Source organism: Pleuronectes platessa, chromosome 20 (genome assembly GCF_947347685.1).
Source record: "Pleuronectes platessa chromosome 20, fPlePla1.1, whole genome shotgun sequence".
NCBI classification, from domain to species: Eukaryota; Metazoa; Chordata; class Actinopteri; order Pleuronectiformes; family Pleuronectidae; genus Pleuronectes; species Pleuronectes platessa.
The window spans coordinates 9,978,122-10,005,601 of NC_070645.1; the positions used below are offsets into that span (position 1 = coordinate 9,978,122).

General features: G+C 45.5%; 1 protein-coding gene across 1 annotated transcript in view; it reads left to right on the forward strand.

Annotated features, from left to right (window-relative positions):
- Positions 1–211: 211 nt before the first annotated feature.
- The window catches only part of sema5a (sema domain, seven thrombospondin repeats (type 1 and type 1-like), transmembrane domain (TM) and short cytoplasmic domain, (semaphorin) 5A), a 127,124-nt gene continuing 99,855 nt past the window's right edge, over positions 212–27,480 (forward strand). Inside the window, exon 1 of the mRNA XM_053412535.1 lies at positions 212–475. The gene's annotated coding sequence lies outside the window, so the exon portion shown is untranslated. The remainder of the gene's footprint in view (positions 476–27,480) is intronic.

The window sequence follows — 27,480 nt, forward strand, 5'->3', positions numbered from 1 at the left end:
CTAGGACACAACCACCTCCACTGCTCTTTGGCTCTCTCTTTTTTACGCACAAGCACCGAGTGTTCCAGCTGAAGGGAAGTTTTGTGTGCGAGTGTTTGTTTTTTTTCTTCCTCCGCGCCGTCGCTTTTACGCACCCGCGTCCTCCTCCTCCTCCTCAGAGCGGAGGCATATTGTCTGTGGCGCAGCTCGACAGTGCGGGTGTCCGATTACAGACCGTGCGCCGTGGAGCCGCCGGCACAGAGCGCTCCTCCGTGGGGCAGAAAATAGCGCAGGGACATCGGAGAGAGCGCAGGGGAATCGCTGCGGAGAGAGAAGGAGTTTTTACAGAGCTCTGATTCTAGCCAGTGAAACACCAGGACGGAGGATATTTCATCTTTGATTTTGCGAGTCCCCCACCACACACCACTCTTCTCACCGGGACCAGACACGCAGCTTCGCTCCCTGCTAGATGAACCGGAGTTGGGCACCTCATTTGGTAAGACGATGCGCTTTTGTATTACGGACTGTGCACCAGCATTTATTTATAGATGTGACTCAGGCTTCTGCTGCAGGTTTCCAGTCTCCAAAACGCAAGAAGGCATTTGTTTCCTCCTGAAAACAACCCAGACACTTCTCTTGCTTGTTATTTGGGGTATTTTCACATAAATTGTTTAAAGAGCTTAAAACCATATCACGCGTAATGAAGGGAATTGGAGCATCTTGCAGGAACCACGCACCAACCCCACAGACCCCAAACACCTCTAACTGTAAATAATCAGTTTTCAGAAGTTTTGCATTTCTTATTTTTTGTGCAACTTGTGACCACTTGGTGGTGCTGGCAGAGTGCAACCTCCACCAGGTCCCTGTCTGCCTGAGAGCTTCCATCAAATCTTTCTATTCAGCAAACTCACTCCACAAACACTGCCTCCTCTCTTGTCTGTCTTCTTTTGTGATAATTGATCAGTGTCTGGCCTCCGTCGCACAAATCCTCTGACATTCACCGCAGCAAGTGCACAATGAGAGAAGATTGGAAATTACAGCTGTGTTTGGGTTTATGAAAAGAAAACGGTCTTGAGAATCAGTCAGTGCCTTGACAAGCCACATTTAAATTCACACTCCAGTGTTTTCTGGTTATTTGTTGTGCTTTGTATCGGTTCATTTCTCTTTCTCCTCAACAAAGCTGTGTTTTATTAGTGGCTGTGAAGCATTGTCCCTGCTTTTAAATGTGACTTCTAAAGTGTTTTCTATTCCCTCTCTACCCTGCATTATGCTTCAAACCAAAGATTTTCATTCAGTTTGCTGTGGAGTCATTATGCCAGTTTTCATTGCTCAATGGACGTGCACAAAGTAGCTCCATGCCCTTCACGAGACATGGATTGTGTTCTGTACAATACAGGAATTTTACATTTAACGGCTATATAGATTTGCAAAGCTTCTTTTATTCTGCACCCTCCTACTTGAGGTTCTCCGACCTTCCAGCCATACTCATCACACTCCAGGCGTCTCCACACAATGCCAGAGCCACAGCCAAGTCCCTGAAGGTTTTTCAACCTGCATGGTTTGTGACCTTATTTGCACAAAGAGAATCACTTGAGCTTTTTCTTCTACTCAAGAGTTCAAATTAAACTTCATGTAGCGTTTGCCTTGAACAAAAGTCGAACTGAACCAGTATCAAATGTGTGTTTTTTTCCCCCTGGATCCTAGAAGATTAGACGAGTGAACTCCATGATTGTAAAAAAGCTTCATGTGTGCTGGAGGTGAAAACGTGACTGGGAAGGAGATAATAAATGTGGCTCAGGTGCTTAGTGAAGTCTCGGCCCGGCAGTTGGCTCACGGCTCTGTCCCTGACTCTCACCGTCCCTGCAGCAGGTTTGTTTGAACGCTTACCTCCGCTCCTCATCACGCTGATTACTGCACAATTAAAGGAACATAAGTGTCGACTAACTCACTTACTCGCGCTTGTGTTTTTTTTTTATTCTCTTCTTTACAGCCTGGGGCATGCATCTTTTTAGAAAACATGCAAATTTGTCCTCAGATGTGTCCAGCTTATCAAGCACAGAGCAAACTCTTTTCCATTCCATTGGTATGCACAGGTGTCCGCGGTTGTTTTGCCCCTGCTAGCTTTTGGGATTTGAAAGCCGTTGTCTTGATGAAGGCAGTCAGCTCTCTCTGATCGCGTGGCCTCGTCCCGACAAGTCACACTGTGCTCTCCGATGGATGGTGGGGGGGGGGAAAGTGCCCCTCGTGATCCACAGGGGAGAATCATTTTCGACTCACATTGTCCGGGCCTTTATTAGATGTCGGATGCGGAAATTCCTGGGGAGGAAAAGAGATGAGAAAGAAGAAGTAAATGAGGGGGAGAGCGATGGGGTTGAATCAAGAGGAACTCGTGTGACATTCTGCCTTTTGGCAACGGTTGGTAATTTATATCCCAGCTGAAGCGTTCGAGGCGCTGGGGTCTCAATTATTGGATTACTTGATCAAAAAGATGAATCTGCAAACACTTTGATTATTTTGATGAATTAATGAGGTCATTTTTAAGGTACTTCAATCACTTCGAGTGCAGCTTCTTCGGTGTGAGTGCTGCTCATCGGCCGTATCTTAATTCACTGAAAACTGAATGTATTTGGGTTTTCGGCCTTAAATTGTAAAAAAAAGTCAACATATTTAAAAACAACACATTGCATTCTGGAAAACTAAGATTGACATTTGTTGTTAATTTATCTCCAACTATCTTTATAACTGATTAATCATCCAATTCTTTCAGGCAAATCAAGAATAGCACGTTTAATGTAAATGTAAATATATGCAGATTTCCTCTTATAAGTTATTCGTAGGGAATTTATCATCCTTTGGTTTTGGGCTCCTGGTTGGATAAAACTAAAAACGGAATGTGCCAGCTTTGAGAGAAAGAAGAAGGACAAATCAGTGATCGGGATTTGCTGACATTTCCTAGACAGAAATAATCGATAACCTAATCAACAACGGCTACAATCGTTAGTTGCGGCCCTGAAGAGCATTAACACTTAAACTCCTGGTGGATTCACCACAGAGAGGAGCAGCGGATCCAGATGAGCCCGCACTCTGGCAGCCAGCGCCACATGGCAGCGCGGCATATGATTAGTGTGATTGATATTTGCACTGTGTTGGGAATTTGCCCAAGAGCTGACACCGAACACCGGCACAAACACGGCAATTAGTCCGGACCAAGGAGAACTCCGCGGTGACACCGACCCCCGGTGGCCTCGGAGGGCTGTGCGATCGCTATGGAGACCCACAGAATGACAGACCCATTGTCGTTGACCTTTGTGATTCGAAGTCCCCTCGGGGGTCGATCCCTGCCCGGGTGCGAAAGTGAAAGGCATTGTCATGCACGTGTAAACCAAACAGCCTTTACCCTGTGGCCCCCCTGTGCTCTTTAAGGCCCTTTGGTTACTCATTTATCCGACACCAGTCAGATGGGGCGCTGGGAGAGTTTGTTGAAGTACACGCTGCCTCACAAAAGATCCGGCTTTATTGGCTGTAAATAACCCAGAAGCCCTGATTTTACAAATTCTCCTCAGCGGATGCTTTATCGCTTTTTCACGCAAGCAAAGTGCGAGACTCGAACAATAGCACGAGGTTGTTTGCTGTACTTCCCCGCTCCTCTCACCACCACGGGCTATTTATACATCACAACCACTTTACCATTATCTCATTCCTTCCCTTGTTCCCACTGCCACTTGTGATTTGAGGATTGGAGCGAGGCTGCGGAGAAGCCTCCCACATGTTCCAGGACTCTGATTCAAAGTGTTTGGGTTTCATTTCTCCTGCCTGTTGAGCTTCCGCAGTGATTTGCGTGACTGCAGCGGGCACGTTCGGATACATTGCCGACCTGTCCCTTCAGAAGAGAGAGAGTGTTGTCTGGGGGGGGGGGGAGTCGACAGCCCTCTCTTTTCTTCTTCGACCGCTCCACCTCGCTCATGCGGCGAGATGGTGGGATGTTGCTATGGCTACCTCAAGGTTTCCCTTCACAAAAGAGAAAGAAAACGCCGGCAAAAATAAAAGTTTATCATCCCTGCTACTTGTGTTCTGTAAAGGGCAAAGTGTAATGCTGGGTTGCCAAAGAGATTGTGAGGAAGCTTTCTAGAGGGACGCACAATGCAACCCCACAGCCTCTGTTGTCTAGTATGAAGTGAAACAGGTTCGGAGCCCTTATGTCGAAACATATTGTGACTTTATTTTCTGTAAAGAATAGGGTTGTATCACAAATGTTGTGCTTTGTACAGTTAAACAAGGTTGTAACACAGGTGGAGTATCGGGTGAGTTGTAGTTATCCATCCATCCCATTCATAATCTATGCTGCTGATCCTATGAGGGGCCGTTGGGGGCCGGAGCAAATCCCAGTTTATCCCAGGGCCAACATACAGAGACACACACACGCACATCTGCTGTCGGCCCGAAACCTCTCTAGACATCATCATCGTGTGGCAACGATATTTGTACTCATACATTTTTGATCTGTTGTGTGTTAGAGACGGCATCAACACGCCCACATGCTCGTGATGAATCCTGCAGAGGATCTCCTGCTGTGTTCTCATGTCGGCTCATTCGTAAAAACACTGAAGTCCGGAGTCTCTCACTCGGATATTTACATTTTCCACACACAGCCCCTCAGCAGGATATCGGGGGGGGGGGGGAGTCCTTGGAGTTCAGTGCACATCTGACACGTACACACCGATGAACAGTTTCATAGCACCTGTAAACGTAAGCCCAGTCTTCACGTCTTTGGACTGAGGGAGGAATCTGGAGTATCCTGAGAAAAATCCCCCCCCAGACGCAGGGCGACCATGCAGAGCGCCACACAGAAAGACACCATGGCCGAACCGGGATTCAAACCCGGAACCTTCCTGCTGTGAGAAGACAACCAACGCCCCCGAGTTAACAAATGGGGAAAAGTGTTGTGTGCTTGTGTGGAAACACACACATCAGCTCTCACATCCTTGTAAAACAAGAAGGGGAAGCCGTGGTAATTTCACACCGCATGCTAAACAGCAGAAACAGCACAGAGGCAGGTGTAGGGAATAATGTGAGTTCGCGGTGCGGCAAACCATATGGGATCCTGGCTGCACCATTATTTCTGCTGCTCGGATCTGAGACGGGACCGTCTGCGGTTTGAGTGACAGATCCAGTTTCACGTCTTTACGTCAGAGGGAATTAGCACTTGCCAAACCGGCCGCGCTGATCCACTACATTAGCTCCGTCCCTCTCTCCACTACAACCTCAAACCCCACTCAGGCAGCAGAGGCATCTGTCTTTTTCTACCGCGATGCACAGGAAGACGGGAGAGACTCTATTTGGGTCACGATTAAATAATCCCCAAAGCCTCTTTTTCACCGGGGATGAAGGCGAGAGGATGTTTGGAAGGTTAAAGAGAGACAGGTCCAAACTTCCTTGACAAGAGGAGATGCTATTGTTGTAAACTCCTTTTAGGTTTGAGGTGTGCCGGCTCTTTGCTGGAGTATGAGCGTAAGAGGGGAGCGTGTGTCGAGGTGTAATGAGTCGGGGGAGAGGAGGTGAAAAGAGGATATTTAAAATAAGCGATCGAGGAAAAGGACGAGTGAAGAGGCTTCGCAGGTCTTTGTTTATTGACTGATCGAGTGCCACGGGGCCCATGTGAAGGGTGAAATGAGTCATGAGTTGTCACCAGACTCACACAGACACACACACACACACACACACACACATAGGTTCTTTTTTTGTCTCTGGGCCGTCACCGAGCTGTATTTCTCCCCAAGATGAATGAGTGTGAAGCATGAATGAGAGGATCATTTGATAGCAGCGCTCAGCTCGTATATTTCTCTCTTTATGGGAGCGTCTTCTTTTCTCAGGCTGCGGCTTGAACCTCTGAGGCGAGAGTGAAAGTGGACTGGCTCCTGTGAGACTCTGACACTCTCCGCTATCTATAGTCGCAGCCAAATGAGCAGCCAGGGCACTTATTGCTGAAGGAGGCACGGCTATGTGCTCTCTATGTATTTATTTATACGTCACGTGATGTGTTTGCCATATGTTTTTCCCATCGGCGATAGGAGGCCTCGCAGCCCGAGTCTTTCGTGAGTTTTGTTCCCTCCTCGTGGGACGTGCATGACTGTGTCTCATCTCCGCGGAGCATATCATTACCAGATAAGAATCTCTTTTGATGTGATGTGCTTGGGACTCTCTGGGCCGCCTCGCTGCACGGCAAACAACCAGTGAAGCTCTAATTTGATCAGTGAAAGGATATAAATACGGAAAATCCTTTAATCTCCGGCAAATGAAAACATTTATCTCTACTTTGAAATCATTACGAAGGGGTAATCAGAGCAGCATCCTCACACACAAAATAAAAAAAATATCCAAGTTGCGAGAGGATCTTTCCCTCAGTGGATGAATGAGAGAGAGAAAATTATCGAGCGGGCCATATGCTTTTTATCCGACCTTATATGAAAGTACGTGATACCATCTGAGAGATAACGCCGCCCACTACTTGTAGTTCAGTCATGCTGGAGAAATGGGAGCGGAAGGAGAGATGAAGAGGGAGATTAGGGGAGAGATATAAACAGAGAAAGGGAGATTGGACGGAGCAGATATGATGTGAAAAGAAAAGAAGTGAAGCTTCCCAGACAAAGACGGGGAGATGTCCGCTTTTGGTATGGAGGAAGAGAAAGGGCAAAAGAAGAAAAAAAAAGAAGAGGAATCATGAAGAGATAGAAGAGGCGATGAGAGAGTTTACGGAACGGGTCTGAGAGAAACTGTTAAATATATATACAAGGAGGACCGTCTCTCAGGAGGCCACGGGCCAGCCCATGCATCTTTCAACTGGATTCATCCATCAGGGCTCGAGGTCCCGACACAGGCGTGGACAGAGAGAAAGGGACGGGACAGGCAGGAGCAGGGAGCAAGAGAAGGAGGGATGGGAAGGAGACAGGAGATCTGACAGCAAGGTGAAGTAAGAGGAAAGGAGGCAAAGGGGATGAAGGAAGGAGACTTGCCCTTCATCACTGTTCAAAACCCTCAGACTCTCCTCACCCATGGTCTCTGTTTGAAACCCCCTCACAGCTTCCTCCTGCAGTGGATCCCAATGTGGTTACTACCAGTGATGCCGGTAACGCGCTACTTAGTAACGCGTTACTCTAATCTGACCACTTTTTTCAGTAACGAGTAATCTAACGCGTTACTATTTCCAAACCAGTAATCAGATTAAAATTACTTGTCCAAGTCACCTTGCGTTACTATTTCGGTATTTGTGGTTAACCCGCTGGGCACGTCCTGCGGCTGGGGGAGCAGTCGCCCCGTCGCCCTCCTCACCACGCCGCCGGAGGCTCGGTGTGCGGCACGCCTCGACGTTTTTTTAGGGGGGGAGGTGCTCATCCGCGGTGCGGGGGCTTTCCTTCTAGTATGCCGCGGGGCGGTGTCCGTCGGCGCTGTGGAAGGCGGGGACCGGTTGGAGGGGACCGGGTACGGCGGTCGGCGGCAGCGACTCTGGACGCGTGTCGAGTCCCGTCAGATCACCTCAGCTACAGCGCCCGTTGGGGGAACCCTCCGTTCGCGCGGGGGGGCGGGGGGGGGACCTCCGGCGGTGTCTAATAAAGTTAGTGTTGGCAAAACCGGTTGTCATTTTTATGTTGAGGCGGCGGGGGTGTTGTCGGCAGCTGCTGAATGTAACTAATAAAGTAACTTGTAATCTAACTTAGTTACTTTTAAAATCAAGTAACTTGTAATCTAACTTAGTTACTTTTAAAATCAAGTAACTTGTAAAGTAACTAAGTTACTTTTTCAAAGTAACTATGGCAACACTGGTTACTACTGAAGTCCAGAATTGGTGATTACTTTCGATCACAACCTTTCACTCAGGTGATTTGGGGGGTTTCCTCCTCTTAGGCTACAAACAACAATGGAGAGCAGCCAAACACATTTACTCAAGTGCTGGGTTTACGTGCTACTTTAAAGTACCGGTACCTTTGCAGCGTGTCTTTTAGTGCTATTCTTCCATTTCACGATTGGGTTGTTTTCATTTCACCACATTTAATCAAAAGGTGATTGATATTTCTCACCAGATAAAAGTTTTACTTTAAAAAAAGATATGACAGGCTTTAAAAAAGAATAATGATTCCACCAACTTTTGAAAAAACCAAGTGTCTATTTGTGTAGAGCCTGAACATTTCATGTGATTTTATTTGAATTTAAATCTTTATGGATGTATATTGATAACACTATAACACAATACTTTCACTATAAGTCCTGAATACTCAGGACTTTTACTTGTAACAGAGTAATGTAGTATTACTTAAGTAAACAATCTGAGTTCTGCATAGACATGAGTATATCCTGCTCGGAGGGGAGGATTGCTCAGAAAACCACTTTTACATTTTCATGTAAAAGAACATTTACAATATAAATCGTACAGAAGTGAGCATCCGTCACGAGGAGCAGAGGTGCAGACACATTATTGCAAAGTATCAGTTCTCCGTCAAGGAAACTCAACTTGATTTAAAGTGGGCTCAGTGCATTATTAATGCGGCAATTTACATAGTGATTCACTGAGGGAGCTCTGGCCTCTTTGTTTGTCTGAAAGCGAACCGATGCCCTTGAAAGAAAGATGCGGTAAAAAGTCTGAAAAACAGCGCTCTGGTCTTTACACACGCTCACACACACACACACACACATATGCACAAACACCTTCTGCATTGTCTTCCAACCTCTGGCCTGCGAACGCTTCTCTCTCCACACCCCCCCCCCCGACATGAGACTCCCGGGAGCCGTGGCCTTTCGTGGTCTGCGTAGCGCGCCGACCTGAACTGTGTAGTCTAACCCGGTCGCAGATACAAAGAGGGCCTCAGTTCTGAAGGTGGAAACCGCACGGAGGATGTGTGGTCTAAACTCAACCACCGGCAGTGAATAACAAACCACTCATTTCTCCTCCTGAATAACATTTCACTCTTCCATGAATAAGCCATTAGGAAGAATGAGCTCTCAGTTAGGAGCTCGTCTGTCTGCCAGCTGTGAACACCTCGGTTTGTTGACTGCGCATTTACTGCGTGTGAAGCTTTTTTACCTGCGTGCATGAGAAGAAGTGGTCACTTGGAGTCGAGCACCTTTGTTCAAAAGTAGGAGTTTGGTTTCAGGGAATATTTACCTATGGAACATTACAAGTCTAGCCAGGTGCTGGACTTCAGCGATAAGAATATCAGTTGCAGCAGAAGATAATGCAGTAATTCGAGAGGTTATCGCCAGGAGTGTCTTTCTTTTCCTCCCAAAAAAGCGAGTTGGTCGGTCGCAGTGGTCTGATTATGCTGTTCATGAAACGAGAGAGTGTTTCCATTCTCCCGCTGTGGCTCTATTGTGTTGCCGAACTCCCCCGAGAGCTGAGTTACGTTCAAGAGTTGTGCTGACTCGCTGCCTGCGCTTCCTCTTCTGCACTGCCCTGTTGGGACCGGAGCGGATTGTTAAAAGATTCTGCAGGATGAAGTGTGCTGTTTTTTGTTTTTTTTTCCTCTCCCTCCTCGCGCTTGCATGCAGAAGAGAGGAGGACTCGAACACAAACACAAAAAGCGCCTGAAAACACACATGTCAGTGAGGTGTTGTGCGGCGCTCGGCTGTGTTGTCTCAACAGAAGAGCCGAGTGTTAGGCCCTGCAGCGTCTTCCCAGCGTAGGCTGAGCTTTGACAGAGCAAAGGGAGCGAGAGAGACGGAGAGAAAGGTGAAATCAACAAAGTAAAGAATCCCCGAGAAGAAGCAGAACAGAGCGAGAAGGCAGCGGCAGAAAAAAAAAAGATGCCCGTGTATGAACATGGAGAATGTGAAGTTGTTTACTTCACGTGCTCAGGTGCTCGTGGTCGACCTCTGGAGGTCGGCAGGGCGACTCCGAGCTACTGGAAGAAAAAGGTTTCGCTCCGGCTTCACTCAGGGACGAGTCTGCTCCTGTCCACCGACCTCAGCTTGACCAGACGCGACCCCTGACCCCGACCTCCTTGCCGCCACTTTTAAAGAAACATAAATGCAGCTGTGGGCGAAAGGTGTGAAAACGCACACACACTTTCCAGCGCTCATCATCACAGCGGGGGATTTAGAGGAGAAATTAGCATTTCCCTTAATGAGGATAAGCCGCAGATCATCTCAGTGAAATCAATGTAAACGGTGGATAAAGTGGATTTCGCTTCAGGAAATAAACCTGTGCGTTCTTTTTCTTTTTTTTCTCGACTTAAGCTTGTTGCAGAACTCGGGGGGGCTCAGCGCGGGGGGGAACTCCTACGCAGGCGATAAATTTCCTCTGGACTTGCCGTACCGCAACGCTTTGTTGCCGTGCTCTTGTTGTCATTAAAAATAGACCTCTGCCCTTCCGAGGCGAGGGCCCCATAGCAATCTGATCTATTTTGTGCTCCACGCCGTTCCCCGAAGCCTCTTTATGTGGAAAGGTTCTCCTTCCACAACATCAGCTGAGGGCAAAAAAGGGGGGGGGGGGGGATTCTTCCCTGCAGGGACAACATCTTCTTTTTTCTGTTGACTTTAGCAGAGCACACAAAAAGGAGTTTGCGAAATGGAAGCTGTGGCGAGAGCCCATCAGGCTGCTGATACTCAGGAGGTAATTGTGCGAGTAAAGGTGGATGAGGTTTCTTTAATGCCTCCGCTGCTGGTTACTGGAGATCGACAAACCATTCACACCTGTTTTCAGAGAAAGGGAAACGTTATCTCCTCCTTTGCTTTCTCAGCCTGCAGTGAAAACCATAATATTATACAACACTTTATTCATCCCCAGCACAAATAATCTCTTCCAGTCGCCCTCCTCCTGATGTGGAAGGTCAAATAGTGCAGGGCTCCGGATGCAGTGGGACACCAGCCATCCTCGTGCTGTGTGTTAGTGGCCATGAAGCAGCAGCGCTTTGCGGCTTCCCGGTGCAGTGATCAGGCCACAGGCAGCGGCAGGTCTCAGGAGATCCCACTGTAAACTATCATTGTCTTCAGCAGAGCTCCACACCCACGCCGACTCCCTCCCTGATCCCCATTTATCATAATTAACACTTTCTCATTCCAAATATGATCCTTCTTGCCTGCTTAAAAACAAACATGTGACCTGTTTTTTTTTTTGTAATTGTACACAGATATGTGGCCGCACGCAGGCTCCGCGTGTGCTTCCTCGCCCTCTCTCGTTTATCCAGGGTTCATCGGTTTTAACTGATGCAATTAAAGCAATTTGCAGGTCACAGACACTTTGCTTCTTAGTCGTCGTTTTCCTCCTCGAAATTATCGCTTTTCAGGAGCGGGCGAAAGGTTTCAAGGTGTTGGCGAATAATAATCAAAAATTTATTCTGCGGGAAACGGCACACAAATGTTCCTGACATCCACATTTTGCTGCAGAGTGTGATTACAGTGCAGGAGGTAAGGGCTGCTAATTGCAGTGTGTGAGTCACGTGACTTAGTGCTATTGTTATAAAGCACTGGTAGTAGTCGTAGGAAACAATTCCAGGAATCATACTGTTATTTCTGCCACACGTCTGATTCAGCGTCTGGTCCCACGCAGTCTGTCACTCAAAGTACCTGTTCTCCTCTGCAACACATCCACATGCACTCACAGCAACTTTCACACATTTGTGTATAAACAGAGAAACGCAGGTTGATTGATGCGGATCATCAGGGCCGCATCACTCTCCTGAGAACACAACACATCTCTCACATGCACAATACATTTGCAAGAAGACGAATGCTCGCGCAGGGAAAGGACAGATTTATCGGTGGATAGTCAGGGAATGGCGGGGATCATAAAAAAGGACGGACAAAAGCACAAGTGGACGCACACATGGCTGAGTTTGGAGGTTGAGAAGTGAGAGAGTTGCAGTTCAGCACACCTGGAGGCCACATGTGGATTTCGCCAAGCACCCTGGGTTGGAAAAGAAACTCCAGCGTCATCATTCTCAACTAAGGGCGGAGGGGAGGGATCATTAAGTCATTATTTATGTGCTCTCTGCTGTTTTATCACCTCCAGACCCAGACTCACAATGCAGACACCCACCCGCACAGCCCCGGGAGAATAACATAATTGTATGAGGTGGACCGGGGGGGCCCGTCCAATAGAAAAAGTGCAGACATTCACAGTCTGGCCTGGTGGCAGACATGACTAAGACTTTTTTTTCCCCCCTTGTTAGGCTCGTTTACACCTAGTTGTGTTTGCGTTTATTCACTGGCTGCCTCCAGAATGAACCTTCACGTCCAGGTTTTCCTCACTTTGAGGGATGAGGCAGCAAAGGAAGGTTTCATGGGCAATTTCCGCTTTACGCCGACAGTAGTTTGCTTGTTGAGCCCAGACAGGAACACAAACACACCACTTAGAGCTGACTGGGCCCATTTTAGTTGCTTCCATCCAAAACATTCCCTATGTGAAGCTGCTTTCAGACCTGCACTGAACTCCAGATAATGTCCCGACAGTCTACGCAGGGGTTGTATGTGTGAATACAAATATTTGAGTGAGAGGCTCCAGACTTTCTGTGGAGTTTCTCCCACCAGCGGCCTTGAAAAATCCACGGAGAAGGTCCGAATGAGCCGATGTGAGAGCAAGAGATCCTCCATAGGATTCAGAGACTTAGCGAATGAAAGATGCCTCACACGTAGAAGACGCAGACAAAGTTATCAAGAGACCTTTTAGTGATAAAAGCCGTAAACCTATACGTAGAATAAATACGTTACTTTGTGCCCTCGGAGATTTAAGACTTCGCCCAGACTCAATTACGCTGACACTCTCCGGAGTTCACGCCTGAAAAATGGCTATGTAAAAGCAGCTGGGTCATTACTGGTACTTTTTGCGTGTGAACTGGTTTCTTTCAGAAACAGACATTATGAGGCAGAGGTGGTCTCAGGAAAGAGTTGGATGTTAAACAGATCCTCTCAGTGCTGCACCTGGAGCTGTGGTTCTCGCAAAAGGCTGCGTGGAGCCGGCTCTCCAGGCGCCGCGGTCCCAGATACTCTGTGCTGTTACACTGCCGCTCCCCCCGGTGTTTCCTTTCCTTTCAGTTTAAAACGGGCGACCTGTTGCTTTTCCAGCTGTGCCTGACCACCTCACCCGGCGCCTGTTACCCTGTTGTTTTCATGTCCTGATTCAATTACCTCCGCGGGACTTGCCCTCCTGACACATGACATACCGGACTCAGGGCCGGAGAGATGTGAGGGACTGCCCTTTTTACGGCATGTGGTGTGCGTTATTTATGGAAATCCCACTCTTCCCTGCAAAGCCGCACTTTCCGATCCTCCTTTCACTCCTCTGAAGTGCCTTTAAACTCCCCTCTCTCCTTTACCTTCTTTCCATCTGAATTCGGCTTCTATTAATCCTCCCTATTCTCCTCCTCGCTCACCGCTCCTTTTGTTCCTGCCTAACCTCTTTAAACCCCTTCCCACCTCCTTCATCCTTGCCCCGTACCCTAATTTCGTCTCATCCGACCTCTACTCCTCATCCTGTCCTACATCTCCTTCAATCCTTTTGTTCCTGTATTCCTCTCATTATCGCCAACCTCTCTGCGTTAATCTATCTCAAGTGACTTTCTCACCTCCTCTGTCTCTCCAGTCTTTTGCTCTGCTCTTGACGTTTTGATGAGCACTTCGTTGTGAGACTGAAATCTGTTACTTCATCGTGTTTCAGTCTCGTCAGACAGCTGAGCAGACTGGAGCCTTCAAGAATTCATGGGCAGACGCCATGGCCCTACGTTGTAATAATGTAGGTGTTGACAGTTGGGATATGATCCATATCAATGTCCCAACCATTATATCTACCCATCACAAATGATCTTACCATTTACCCTCTAACATTTTTATTGAAAGGGCTAATCATGCTGCCTCTATGTACAAAAAGAGATCTGTTTCAAACGATGTAACCGTCACTGCCCACAAACTTCAACACGACCTCATCGTTGGCATGGTTCCTATGTAATAAATCCACTAGAGGGCAGCGCAGAGTCGGTTTCTTGCAACAACAAACACGGCGGCGGTGTCGTGACAGTGTAGTAAAGGACGCGAGTTCCAACTTACCTTACTCATCCGTCCTTAAAAAGTCCCAGAATTGTTGACATTTCTTCCTTGTGTTTCACGGTCATCTAACTTCAAATAGTGGCTACACTGCCACCTCCCGATTTCCCTTGGTACTGCTCCGTCTGAGCTGTTTCCTCTGTCTGTAAAATTTGTCCACATTTAACGCCGATCTGCTTAAATTAGCAGATCGGCGTTTAATGCGGACAAATTGCTGCTAATCGGCCACTCTAGTGGACATTGTAAGGAAGAGGGGTTATTACTCGCCAGTTGTGTTTAACATTAAAAGCCTATACAAAATAAATGACTTTAAAGATTCTGATTTTGGAACTTTTCACCTTTAAATCCAATGAGATTAACTTAAATCTAAATAAGTCACTGTATAGGATGAATATAATACTCAAAGCCATCTCGAGCTGGAGGCATGCTCCTGCAAAGATACACACACTAATGTTTAAGTCTCAGAGGAGCCGCACACACATCCCAAATCACAGCAATGCATCCCCAGTGACGCTGTAGCAAAACATGGCAAAATTGATTTGTCTTAAAAGTATAAAGGAACGAGAAAGATTTCAAACTGTTTTGAAAGGGGAAGCACAATTTCTTGGTCTGTGTTTTTATTCTGGGACGGCCCCAAGAGAGGCTTTTTATAAAATCCCAGTTCAAAAAGAAAATCACAGTTCAAAAAAAGTTCTTATTTGTTTGTCAGTTCAGCTCAGATCTCCTTAAAAGCCAGCTGTCTTCTGATTGGCCAAACTTGGAGAACCCTCCCCGTCAATCCATGTAGCAACTCTCTCTTTGAGCCAGATGATAATTAGGGATGTGCATGTAGTGTTGGAGGTTCACTGTTGTTTTACCCTTAGGGTGTGTATCACTCTGTCTTTCCCTCTCATGCCTCTACCGACAACGAGGCTCCTACTTTAGTTTTTTAGCCGGATGGATTTCCCACAGTTATTCCAGTTGTTCCAGCAGCTACTACCTGGGGAATTTCACGGATACCTCGCGCGGAAAACAAAAGCGCTCTCATCTTTCTGTTTTTTGTGTTTAGTTGACTAGCTCATAAATCATGTCGTTATTTCAGCTCTATAAATGCAGTGACTCAAAAGCAAAACAACACACACTACGTCAACGCCTAAAGGAGGAGATGTCTAAATATAAGAAATATGACGGGATTAAACCTCTGCGAACAACAGACACACAAGTGTTAACATACGACAACACTGGCGTCGTCGTAAACCACTCGCTGAGGAACAAACAAGCAAACAAACAGTTACAAGTGGGTCAGGTACACTCACACAGACAAAGAAGCATTTCAGCGGTAATAGATACATTTGGGTCACGTAGACAGCTGTGCACACACACACACACACACACTCACACACATGCATCAAGGTAGAATAGAAAGCGTTCACTTACACACAGAAAAGCAAACATAAATACAGGCAGGAAGGAACATCTGTTCTGTGCCTACAATCAGGCCCAGATGGACCCCGGCACCGGTGTGTCAACAACAGCGGAGACCACACATTAAATACACCCGGTGTTCTCGTGACTGACTCCCGGGGATTTGGAGGAGGTGCCGGGGCTTTTAATCACAATCACAACCTGTAATTATTATCGTAATGACACAGGAAGGTATCTCCGGATTAATGCGTGCCATAATTTCGGCGGGAATGTAGGTCAGTCGACCAAAAATCGGAGGAGCTCGGCGTCTTGTGCGGCTCCGAGGTACCGTAACGTGCGTGCGCCTCATGAATATGCATCGAGAGGGCAAGTTAACTTTTTTCCCTTCTCTTTTTTTTTCACCTCCGCAGCAATATAAGACCGAACCTAAACATAGAACGTGAATTCATATATTATAGTTAAAAGCGATGATATCCAGCTTTGATGTCGAGCCATCAAAGGCCTCGTGAAGCTACACGGTTCAGAGGGGCAGCGTTGCACTCCACTGTATATTTAGCTGTGAGCTCAAATTAGACTTGTCACAGCTGTACACACATGCCATACCGGCTCGTGTGTGTGTGTCTTCTTCATCGGCCGGGGAAGCTGCAGATGATTAGACGGTATTGTTATAGCTGCTGGGTGGCATTAGGAAGGCGATGTGGCACCATGTATGAATTCATGGAAAGAAAAAAAAGGGGGGAAACGTGTAAAGTTGGTGAGTGTGTGTTTGTCCCTTTAAAGTTCGTGTGTGTTCGTCCCTTTAAAGTTTGTGTGTGTGTCGGCTTGTCCTTGCGCGAGCCCTCATTTCAGCACGGAGGAGGGCACAAGCACCTGGCCCATGCCTGTCCAGTCAAGTTAGCGGAGGAGCCTGCAGCTACGAGGGCTCCCGGAGTTAACACTGGCTCAAATAGAGACTGCAGCTTCCCACTTTTATCCCTGAACCCTTGGAGTTCCCCCCCACCACCACCACCACCACCCTACACACAAACGAGTATTGAACAGCCACACGAAAGCCTGAAGCCGCACCGTGCCTTCACACACACACACACACCTGCTCTCCTACTGTAAACCTGCTGACACAGGCATTATAGCAACAATTACACACATGCTCTCCTGCCTCCGAGCCAAATGGCGAGGTGAGGTTTGGATGATTCCGTCTTAATAGTTTTGCCCCAGACGAAAACAATTTTAAACATACGCTTCATCACCTCTGACTGATCGTGTTTGTGGTCACGAATACTCACAGACAGACACACTCACTCTTTGCAGTCTCTAATGCTTCTCTCTCTCTCTCTCTCTCTTTCTCGTTTTGGAGTGATGACACATTATCAAAGTGATTTCTATTTGTTACGCGGCTCATTTGGGTCAATTAGAGGAAACTCGCTTTGTGTTGTCAGTGTTTTTATGGGGCAACGTGCCACCGAACCCCAAGGACTCAGAATTAGCTGTCGGAGCCTGACATCTTCAAATATTCACAAATGTTTGTCATAAAAAGTCTTGAAAGGCTGCGATGTTGCTCGGAGGCAGTTATGACATGAGTTGAAAAGAACATCGTTGTTTTGAAGAGTGATGAGAGTGGCTGGTGTAGTGTGTGTGTGTGTGTGTGTGTGTGTGTGTGTGTGTGTGTGTGTATGTGAGACACTAAGTAAAAGCACTTCATAATATGAGCCCCTAATGAGTAGTAATTTTGCTGTTAGAACAACGCTTAGATACGTGGATGGTTGGATAGATAGATAGATAGATAGATAGATAGATAGATAGATAGATAGATAGATAGATAGATAGATAGATAGATAGATAGATAGATAGATAGATAGATAGATAGATAGATAGATAGATAGATAGATAGATAGATAGATAGATAGATAGATAGATAGATAGATAGATAGATAGATAGATAGATAGATAGATAGATAGATAGATAGATAGATAGATAGATAGATAGATAGATAGATAGATAGATAGATAGATAGATAGATAGATAGATAGATAGATAGATAGATAGATAGATAGATAGATAGATAGATAGATAGATAGAGTCATGTTCCACTGATACATGCGCTCGACCAATCCCGAGTCAGTCTCAGCTGTCAATCATGTTTTACCGGATCAATTTTGCAACGGTGTGATAAGAATTGTGTAAAAATGATTTTGACGTGTACTTCTACTTTTAAGATAGGTCCATGTCCCATCCACTGACCTGGAGGAGGCAAGGTTTTGGTGAATCGTCAATCTCTAGATACAGTGTATGATATGCAACTTGATAGAAACAGAATATATGTATTTTTGAAGCAGAATCCACCATCAGTTCCAGTTCCATTGACATCTCTTTGTCAAAATACTAGAATCTGTATAATCCTCCATCCTCACAGCATGAAACACCCTTGGATCATTCTCTTATAAGATAATACCACGACCCTGGATTCATTTTTAAGAAAGCCTGACCCGAGGGTGAACACATATTCAGAACAGAGCTCCCTCCCTGTGTGCTACCACTCACAGTATCTGGTAAAGTGTGAGAAATTGTATTTGGGTCTTATTCGCGTGTTTCTGCAGGTCTTCTAACAAATCAAAAGCGACCTGATAATATCAAGCGTTTCTTTCTTTCAGCCATGCTGCTGCCTTTAGGGTTGGCAATTCCACCACTTTAGTCCAGACGGAGAAATCTCCACAAATATCTCAAGGTTTATCGTACAATTGGCTCCAGATATGCACGGTGCCCCAAAGGATGAATCTTATTGACTTCCCTTTTCTCCCTGACATTTCCTGTGGCACCACCTGCACATCAGAGCTTTCACTTTGTGTTTACTTTGTCCAGTCATGTACCGTTTCTGGCCCAAATTACACCCAATACAAAAATCAATCCTTTGTTACATTAGCTGCTGCAAACAGCATTTCAAGCAAAGGGCGTAGCGTGACCTTCACTTTAAAATGCTTTTATTGTGAAGCACATTTGGGAAGTGATGATTTGCTGTAACTGTATTTACCGTAACAGGGATCTGTCGTTAGTAGCCGACACCTGATCTGCTTAACACGTCGGCAAAATACTGATCCTGAGAAACGGACCTGGGGACGACCATGTCTAAAGGCGATTCGTCAAACCGTAGATTGTGTTTGCGTGTGTTTTCTGTGTGTGTGTGTGTGTGTGTGTGTGTGTGTGTGTGGTCTGCACCCCTGTGATCTAATTTCCCCTCTTTGGCATTCTTCTCCACCCTCCCTCTGTCTAATGTGGCGTGTTGATGATTTAGCGGTACACCGGCGGAGTGGATTAACTGTGCAGGCCCCGCTCCCTCTCTGAAGTTTGGTGCTTCTGAGTGAGGGCAGAGTGTCATTGATCAGCGAGAGGGAGACAGTGTGGAAACATTACAGTGAGACCTGATTAGTAAGAGTGCAGCGTGACGCGCCGAGGGATCAACATCAATAATGGCACCGGGAGAAAATTCTGCACGAGCCTGGGTTTTTTCTATTTCCCTCAGAAGCCTGATGCGGCCCCTCCTGTCCTTGTCTGCAGAGTGAAAGTGATTCGTACAATCTGAACTTTATGGATTCCTATGTGAACGCTGCAAAGTAAATTATCGACACGACAGCTACACTGATGTTAGTAGCTCACCTTTAGATGTTTAACGTGTGCTACTTTTACTTATATGACGTCTTTATATTAAGGCAACCCACTGGTTCACCCGTGGCTCGCTGTCAACTCGTGCTTCAAAACACTTGTCGTGACCTTCCAACTGGCATTTCGTCACAGCGGTTAATGAGCACATGCTAAGGGACAACTCGGTCATTAAGCCAGTGGCCCTACTCATGTACACAGCATGATGTGGGGGAGGGTATGTGTACTGTGGGCTTACTTTCTTTTTTTTAAACCTTACAGTAACACAGTTGTATTGAATGGAAGAGAGAGTGAGACTAATTAATATGACTGACAAATTAATGACGGTTTTAATATTATGTTTCTCCAAATAATGAACATTTCATGGGTTGAACATGGCGAGGCCTGTGCCGCCATAGGCTCAACCCTTTTTTCTACATTGTGAGATTTACATTTATAAGTGAACGTCCTCTAATCAAGTTTGGACAAGTTCATTATCAGACTGGGGAAATGGTGTTTAGAGACAAACTGTGATCCGGTCTCACTGCAGCAGCGTAGCCTTGGTTTGACAGGCGACTGCAGCGCCCGCACACTCACCTGGGTAAGAGACATTATTGGTAGGGATGGCAGTTTGTCGCTCTTGATTTATTGGACATTCTGTGGAATGGTAATCACATAGCTCTACAACTTATTTGAGCGTTCACTTGCATTAGCCGTCTAACAAACGATCCGTTGCCTCCACCCTCTGTTGTATTTGGATTGTCTCAACCCTGAGACCTCTGGCTTTGGGCGTAACAGAGCTGGAGCCAATGAACTGATCTGGCTTGGGACTGCCAGGTTCCCCCACTTTAATTTCTACTTCAGGGGATTCTGGATTCTGTAACATCCTCCACTTCCTGTGCGGCAGAGGTGTCTCGCGATTCTGTTTCCCTCTCTTTTTTGGGGGGTCTGAAAGTGTTTCCCGACAGTGACCCTCTCACATCCAGCCCTGCTCCCCTCACCCTCTCAGTCCCCTGCCCAGTTTTAAGCTTTTTTTTCAGGCTCCGAGCTGAGGGTGAAGTTACACTAATATTGGTTGTTGATGCCATTAGCATGAGGAAGACATTAAGCTCTAATTTTGTGAGATTTTCTGATGTGATGAACAAAATGTGCTGTCTGATTGACGTCTCCACCATTTTGTCAGACATCATTAGGGACAGTGCTGAGGCAAACTGTGGTTTTGATTCTCCAGAGAAAACCTCATTACAGAGGCTTTTAGATGCAGCTCTGTAATGATGGACATCTCTATGTCTATTATCTATTAAAGAGAGAGTGTGTTTGGCGAGAGATGCGTTTGTGTTTGTTGTTCGCTGCTCCACAAACAGCCCGGCCTCCCTTGTGAGGGAAGATACACTGGATCACAGGAGGAAATGCAATTACCACCTCCCCGCATGCTCCTAATCACCGAGGCACTGATGGTCAAAGTTACCCTCTTTAATGTTTGGATTTCAAAGACACGGCAGAAAAATCATTTGATTCGCTCACTCCCATCTTCACAGGATGTAAATTAACTTATTAATCAGCCGTTCTTATTATGTGCATTCCGATGACCTCAAGAGGAGCGACTCGTTTAAAAAAAAAAAAAAAGGTCTTGGAGGACTTCCAATTAATGTATATACAGTTGATATATTTATACACAGTAAAACTCTATTTAGGAAACCTGAAATATTTGGTTGGTGTGTGTATGCTCATTTTATGCTACCTTTACATACGAAAGAGATACATCCACTAGAGGGCAGCGAAAGAGTCAGAAGTAACGACAAAGATGCCTAATTTCTTACCAACTGTCCTAGGTTCATCTTGCTTCAACTATTGGCTACACTGCCCCCCCCCCCCCCCCCCGATTTCCTGTGGTACTGCTCTGATTTGTCTGTTTTATTCATATCCGTAAGCTTTCATAGAACAAAATGTACAATGGGTATTAAAATAAAGCTCTGTCTGTTTCTGTTTCTAAAGCATTAATGAGCTTTTAATGTCTGCCATATTTCAGTTTCTGCTACCGTGCACAAATTACAGGACGTACAGTGTGTGTGTGATATGCATAAATGCAGAACCAACATGTTTCAATTGCCGCACCTCCTTAATTGCGCCGCAGACTAATAAAGTCCTCCTCTTGACTCCGACTGCAGATGAAAAGTTACTGAAGTTGTAGTTCCGTGGTTTCGACAGCAGCCTTTCGCTTTAACATGGCTTTAATAGATACGGAGACACAAGTTGCCCGGGGCTAAGGACTTCAGGTCGGTTCTGAAAGTGGCTCCTAGTTTCTGGTTTCTCTATTTTCGAGGAGGTTACCTGCACACGTGCATTTCCCACTCCTAACCACTGCGCATGAAAGACGGGGGGGGGGGACAGACAGAGGCGAGACGGAGGGAGAGGACATCTGTTTGCTTGGTTTAGCAGAGACACGATCACATCGGGTGCCTGCAGGCGCCGTGTCCGCCTCTGCTCCTCTGTTGTTCCACTTTACCCTTGGGAGACATGTTCGGGGAGACGGAGACACAGAGAGACACGCGCTTGCACACGCACACACTCACCCACGCACACACACAAGACCACTTCTGCTGCATGTTAAAGCAGCTGCCGCTAACCAAACTCCTCTCACCCTCTCATTAATGCAATAACTTTCTACTGTTGTGCCTGTCTCTGGTGTTAATGGGAGAGAATTACAAAGGCCAGACACTCAACGGACACACACACTGACGCGCACACGCCCCGGTAATTAATTGGTTCCAGTGGAGCCGAGAGCTAATTTACTATCCCTCCTGCCACATTTCTTCGGATACAGTAAGACGAGTCATCCTTAGGCAGCTTCCTTATGGCTCCTTCCCCATCAGATCCTCTACGTGTGCTGAAGTCAACGTGCCTGTGATTTTTGTTCCTGCCAAAGAGGTGGCTGTTGTTGTTGTTTTTCAGGCATACAATTACCGGGCTGTGGAAGTTGGCAGGCTGTTAGGCTTGTTATCCTGCATGTGGTGATTGCACGGAACGTAGGAAGATTGATTACAGCACACTTCCCTGGTCCCCGCCTCCCTTTGACTCTGACTGGATCGGACTGTTGTCAGTGACGGATCTGATTTTTAAAAGACTTCAACAACTGTGATGAAGTGTGTTTTCTCTAGTGTTCCATGTTGTCATGCATGAAGTGATGAGAAAACCAGTAGATCAGGGCTTCGAGTTCAGAAATGAATCGACACCTTAAGTGGGGCAGAAGTTATAAATCCACAATCCACAATGGCCTGTCATAATGTAGCTCTTCTCCAAAAGCACATTAAAGTACAAGCTGCATTCACACACACGTACATAGTTCTATATGCAACAGTTTTTCCTTCACACATGGTCAGGTTAGCCGTCAGGGTCAATTTGGGTCAATTTGGGGTTCAGTACCTTGCCTAAGGACACAGGATGCAGACTGGAGCAGCCGGGGATCAAACCGCCAACCTTATGGTTAATAGATGACTGTCTCTACCTCCTAAGCCACAACCGCCTCTCAAGCAGCTTCACAGTAACTGCTCTGTATAGCAGAGGGTACAATAGTTAAAAGTACAGTATTAAGCTAACCTCTGAACGTAGTTGAGTGTAAAACCTAAAAATCTGATTAAAACTGAAGTGCAGCATCTGGATAAATGTACAGTTTTAACTTTTTCCACCTCTGCCGTGTAAGATTTAACAGAACATACTGTACAGTTGTAAGTTTGCAGCTCAGGGGCTCGACCTCTCCTGCAGAGGAATCGTATCTGTAAGAGATTCCATCCATCATTCCCAGAGTCACATCCTGTCACCACCAAAGCTGATATGATTGATTACAATGTGAGTAATTGGATGATTCAAAACCGCAGCGCTCTGTGCAGAACAAAAAAAAGAAAAAAGAGTCTCCATTGACTAATTTCACGTTGTCAGCGCAATAAGAGGAATTTACCCTCGGATGACTGTAATTTTCTTTTCATTTAGACTCTACTGAGCACCACTCCTACATTAAGGTAGTATTTCCTCCTTCTCTGAGTCACGCCTGTGCTGTTTCCTGAAAGTCTAGATCAATGAGCTGTTCCCGTAGTTGGTTGGTACCTTTGATTTTCAGCAGAGCGGCGGGGTGGCCTCACTTTGCCTCCGAGGTGCAGAGAGCAGGTGTGTTTGTGCGAATGGCTGCTTTAGACCTGCATCTATGCACAGCTGTGGACAGTGATAATGTAATTTTGCTCCCGGTGAGACAGTCGGCTACCCGTTAGCCAAGCATGTAATTAAAGCTTTAAAAATGTCACCATTCCTCAGCAAGCCGGGCTTTATGTCCCTTATCGCTGCATTCCCAGGTGAGTGTGTACGTGTCTGCTGGAGCGCACGAGTGTAATGTTTGTGTTCCCCTTTATGTGCGGTGAGTTATTTTGTTGTTAAGTCTTGAGTCCTTTTCGATCCGCAGCCTTGATCAGGAGTGAGGTGACACCTCTCCTCGCTCGGGGGGTGGGTCTCTGCCGATGCACCGCACAGACAACAAAAGCTTTCAACTTGAAGAAATCCATGATGCCGACACATTATCTATATTCTTCAAACAATCCGCGAAAAGGATTGTTTTGATCATCTCCAGGGAGACAACAAACTGGGTTTCTTGGATCTGTATTAATCTTCAGTTTTAGCTGTTAATTAAAAGTAATCAGTGACTTCGAAACTAAAAAAAAAGAACCCTGAAACTTTATTTCAGGTGGCTGGCAGCGAGCGAGCACTGGCTTTGCTGTCAGTGAAGTATCTTTGTAAAACCTTGCTCTAGAAACATCATCTCTCAGTGAGATGTCGTTTTTTTTGGGACAGTGGTTTCTTCTCGGAGATTTAAGCCTCTCCGAGCGCTTCAAGGATGTTGTGACAAGCTGCTCCCTGTGAACAGCACTTCCTTGACATTGAGAGCAGCTCAGACAGCACAGCCTGAGGGTTCGGGTTATTTGTCAGCGCTGCCGTTTCAATAGCTGATCAGTGCCTGGGTCAACCACTCCATTTTTTTAAGAAGTTGATGATGTATTGCACAGCCACCTCTCAGCAGCAGCAGCAGTAGACTGTTGACAGGTAGAGATAGAACTTGTAGCGAAATGTTTACTGGCACTTGAAGGCAGCTGTGTGCTGTCCATGGCTCCTAGGACCCCATCTTACACAGCGTGATGTAAGTGTCTTTGCTAGTTTTAGAATAGCGCAGTGGTCAACTTCCTGTTCTCCACCCACGTTGTTTAAATAGCAATTGTATTTGGGCCAATTTGAGGCCCATGGTCTTAAAATGAGGCAGAGGAAAGCGTTGGAGGCGATTGACTTTTACACCAAAAAAACACTGATCTGAAGTCATTGGTGCAGAAAACTGTTTCCTCTGGAGAGAAGATTTCTCTCAACCAACTGGCAGATTAATCATTATACAAGACATCCGCCTGGCTCTTAAAGGGAATGAGTATAAATACATTAATTCCGACTATTCTGAACTGTGCACCTGTTGTATTTGGACATGCTCTAACTACACCAGCACTAGGTTTAGATTGTTAAAATAGAATCTCTGATGAAACCGATTTTTCATTTCCTGTTTTGCATCTCCTGTTTTTTTACATTTTGAAATTCGTCAGGGTTTTTTCTTGGTGTTAAACATTTTTGGGAAATACACTTATTCGCTTACTTCCCGAGATTTAAACGAGATGACTGACACCGTCCTCATCTCCGTACACTGAATGTGAAACTTTTGCCAGGAGCCGAATAAGTTAGCGAAGCATAACGACTCGAAACCTGAACATCACCTCTGAAGCTGAGCAATTAACACGTTGTGTGTTGTTTGTTTGTTAAAATGACAAAGTGCCAATTTACTTGCCAGTTAATTACTTGGTCGGGAACAATCACGTCCTGGAGTCTCCTCCGGTTGCCTGGAAACTGCTCAGAGTCAAGAAATAGTCCGGCCTATAAATGTAACTCTCAGGTAAGTATACGGATTTAACAAATTGGAAATGTGTATTTTGTGTTAATTTGTGATCTTTAGAGAAAGAAGGGTATTTTTGACAAAGTTAATTATCTCAGACAAGTTGTTAAATGAACTTGTTTTTGAGAAATTATCAGTTTTTTCTTGTTGAGAATTTGTCTGTAGGTAAAATGTGATGCTAATGCACGAACGGTAATTTGTGATTTGAATGTGTTTATTAGTCAGTTTTGGAAATGATATTTGGATTTTATTAACCCTGGACAAAAGCAGGCTACCGAGCCCTTGTACCACATGAGCTATGTTAGCTGGTATCAATCTTCAGAGAGAAATCTCAGTGAAAAAGCTAAATTGTCCAAGCTTTAATAAAACAGTATCTTAAAGCACGTTCTCCCTGTATATTTTTGCATAGCACCGTTGCCAAAAGCCGAAAGGAAACCAACCAAGCAACCTGGGAGATGATTAATTTTCTGTAATTATAGAGGTGGCTGCAAGTCCTGACTCTGCCTTACCTTGACCTAAATTTAGAAGTGCACAGTTTCGAAAGCCCTGCTCTGTATTCAAAGTGTTACCCTGCCAGGCTTTCCGTAATGCTTTTTAGTCACAGGTCAGATTGAACTACCTCCAGCAATCATGGAAGCAGGGATACTGGGCCAGGTCATGCTGGTAATTGCTGTCTGGTGGCGTGTGAGAGCTTTTCACGCAGATGTTTCTCTTCTATCAGGCATGATGTCGCATTTTTTCCTGCCACACACTGCATGTTGTTGCAGCCGTCCCTTGTCTGGAGGTTGTGCTGCGTCGACACACACACACGCACACCCAGTAGGCGCTCGATGAGCGCTCGAGGATAAGCGAGTTGAGTAAAAATAACAGCAGGATTTGGGAACCTCTGGAGAGTTAGGGTGGGACGCAGATGAAATTGCCGGGTGTGTTTTCGAGCAAAAGAGAGAGAGTTGATGTGTGTTTGTGTGTGTCGGCCCATGTGAGTGTTTCTCTGACTCAGTGATTGTCTGCAAATGTGTGTGATGTACATAACGCCCCAATGGACACAGTATACAAACTTAGTCGTGTTTAAAATTCATTGTGTTTGTGCAATGAATACAAATAAATTGCAGCGGTATAGATATGTACAACCATTACTCAGCAGCAGGGTGTGTGACGTTATCTTAAATTGACCCCGACACAACCCACAGTAAAAGTTCTAACTGAAGTTTCTGTAAACAATCTTTGAACTAAGCTGAGTACCTGCGATTTTTCAGCACAGCACCGAAGAAGCTGCACCAGGAAGCAGCAGCTGTTTCCTCAGCTGTATTAACACAACAAAGCACAACTATCTGTTTTTCCACGTCTTTTAGCAAACCCACTATTTGTTTGGTTAGGAGTTTATTCCAAGTTAGAGCTGTTTGTGGAACAGTTTGAAGTCAAGACTGAAAAAAATACAGTATCACACTAAAGAAATACACATGAGCAGCCAGGCATCACTATCAACTAGAAACTGTTTCCAGAGTCTAAAGTCAAGTGTGATTTTCTTTAAAAGTTAAAAAAACAATTTCTTGATTTTAGCATTTTCTAAAATGCCAAACCAACTGCAAAATTGAAAACAACTCAAGATAATAAAAAACAATCTGGAGAAATTGAATGTATCTTTGCTCCTTGACCGCTTTGGAGATATTTTTCCATATTTTGCTTGCATGTTGATGAGCCGTGGTAGCTGTCACGGCACCACTCAGTTGTGAAGATAAGTGTGTACCAACACTATTGCAGGGAGAGAACTGTAAAAATCAATTTCGTAACCTATGTTTATAATTTCAAGGAGATCCAAGATCCTGTTTTCTTCTATGGCTCGTGAGTTATCAGCCATAAATGCTAAAACGGCTTTTACGGCACAATTGATGCCTTTCACCTAATTCAGTTGAAGGCTCAATCGGTGAAGCTGTGCTGTTTTGTACAGTAATGGAAAAATTGAAAAGAGAAAAAGTGAGATGACCACATTATCTATTGATTTGTGCAGACAGACATCTATACAAGGTCCTCTCTCTACAAACATGAATTGCTCAGGTGTTCCCATGGCCTTAGATTTGATTTAGTTTATGGTGCAAAAATAAGTGGAGTGGAGGAAAAATAAAACTTTGTATTCAGGATTCAAATAGAAAAGTAAGAGATATAATATGTAGCACATAAAAAAAAAAATGACATAAGCTCCGATATGTGTCTCATTTTTTGCTCATGCACACACAAGTATGATGAGTGCATTTGGGTCGATAGTTCCAGATGAGTCGTGTACAATTGGCTGCTGAGCCAAGGCTGCCCACATCCAGGAGTAGAGGGAGGGGGAGGGGGAAGTTGTGTAAGTCGCACGTTATGTCTGTTTACTAGAAAGTTCATGAGGTTTTTGGGGGGTGAAGAGGAAACAACGTGGACACAAAAACATTTATATTCTTGCCAATTTTTTAAGGCTCATTTATGCTCAACGTTA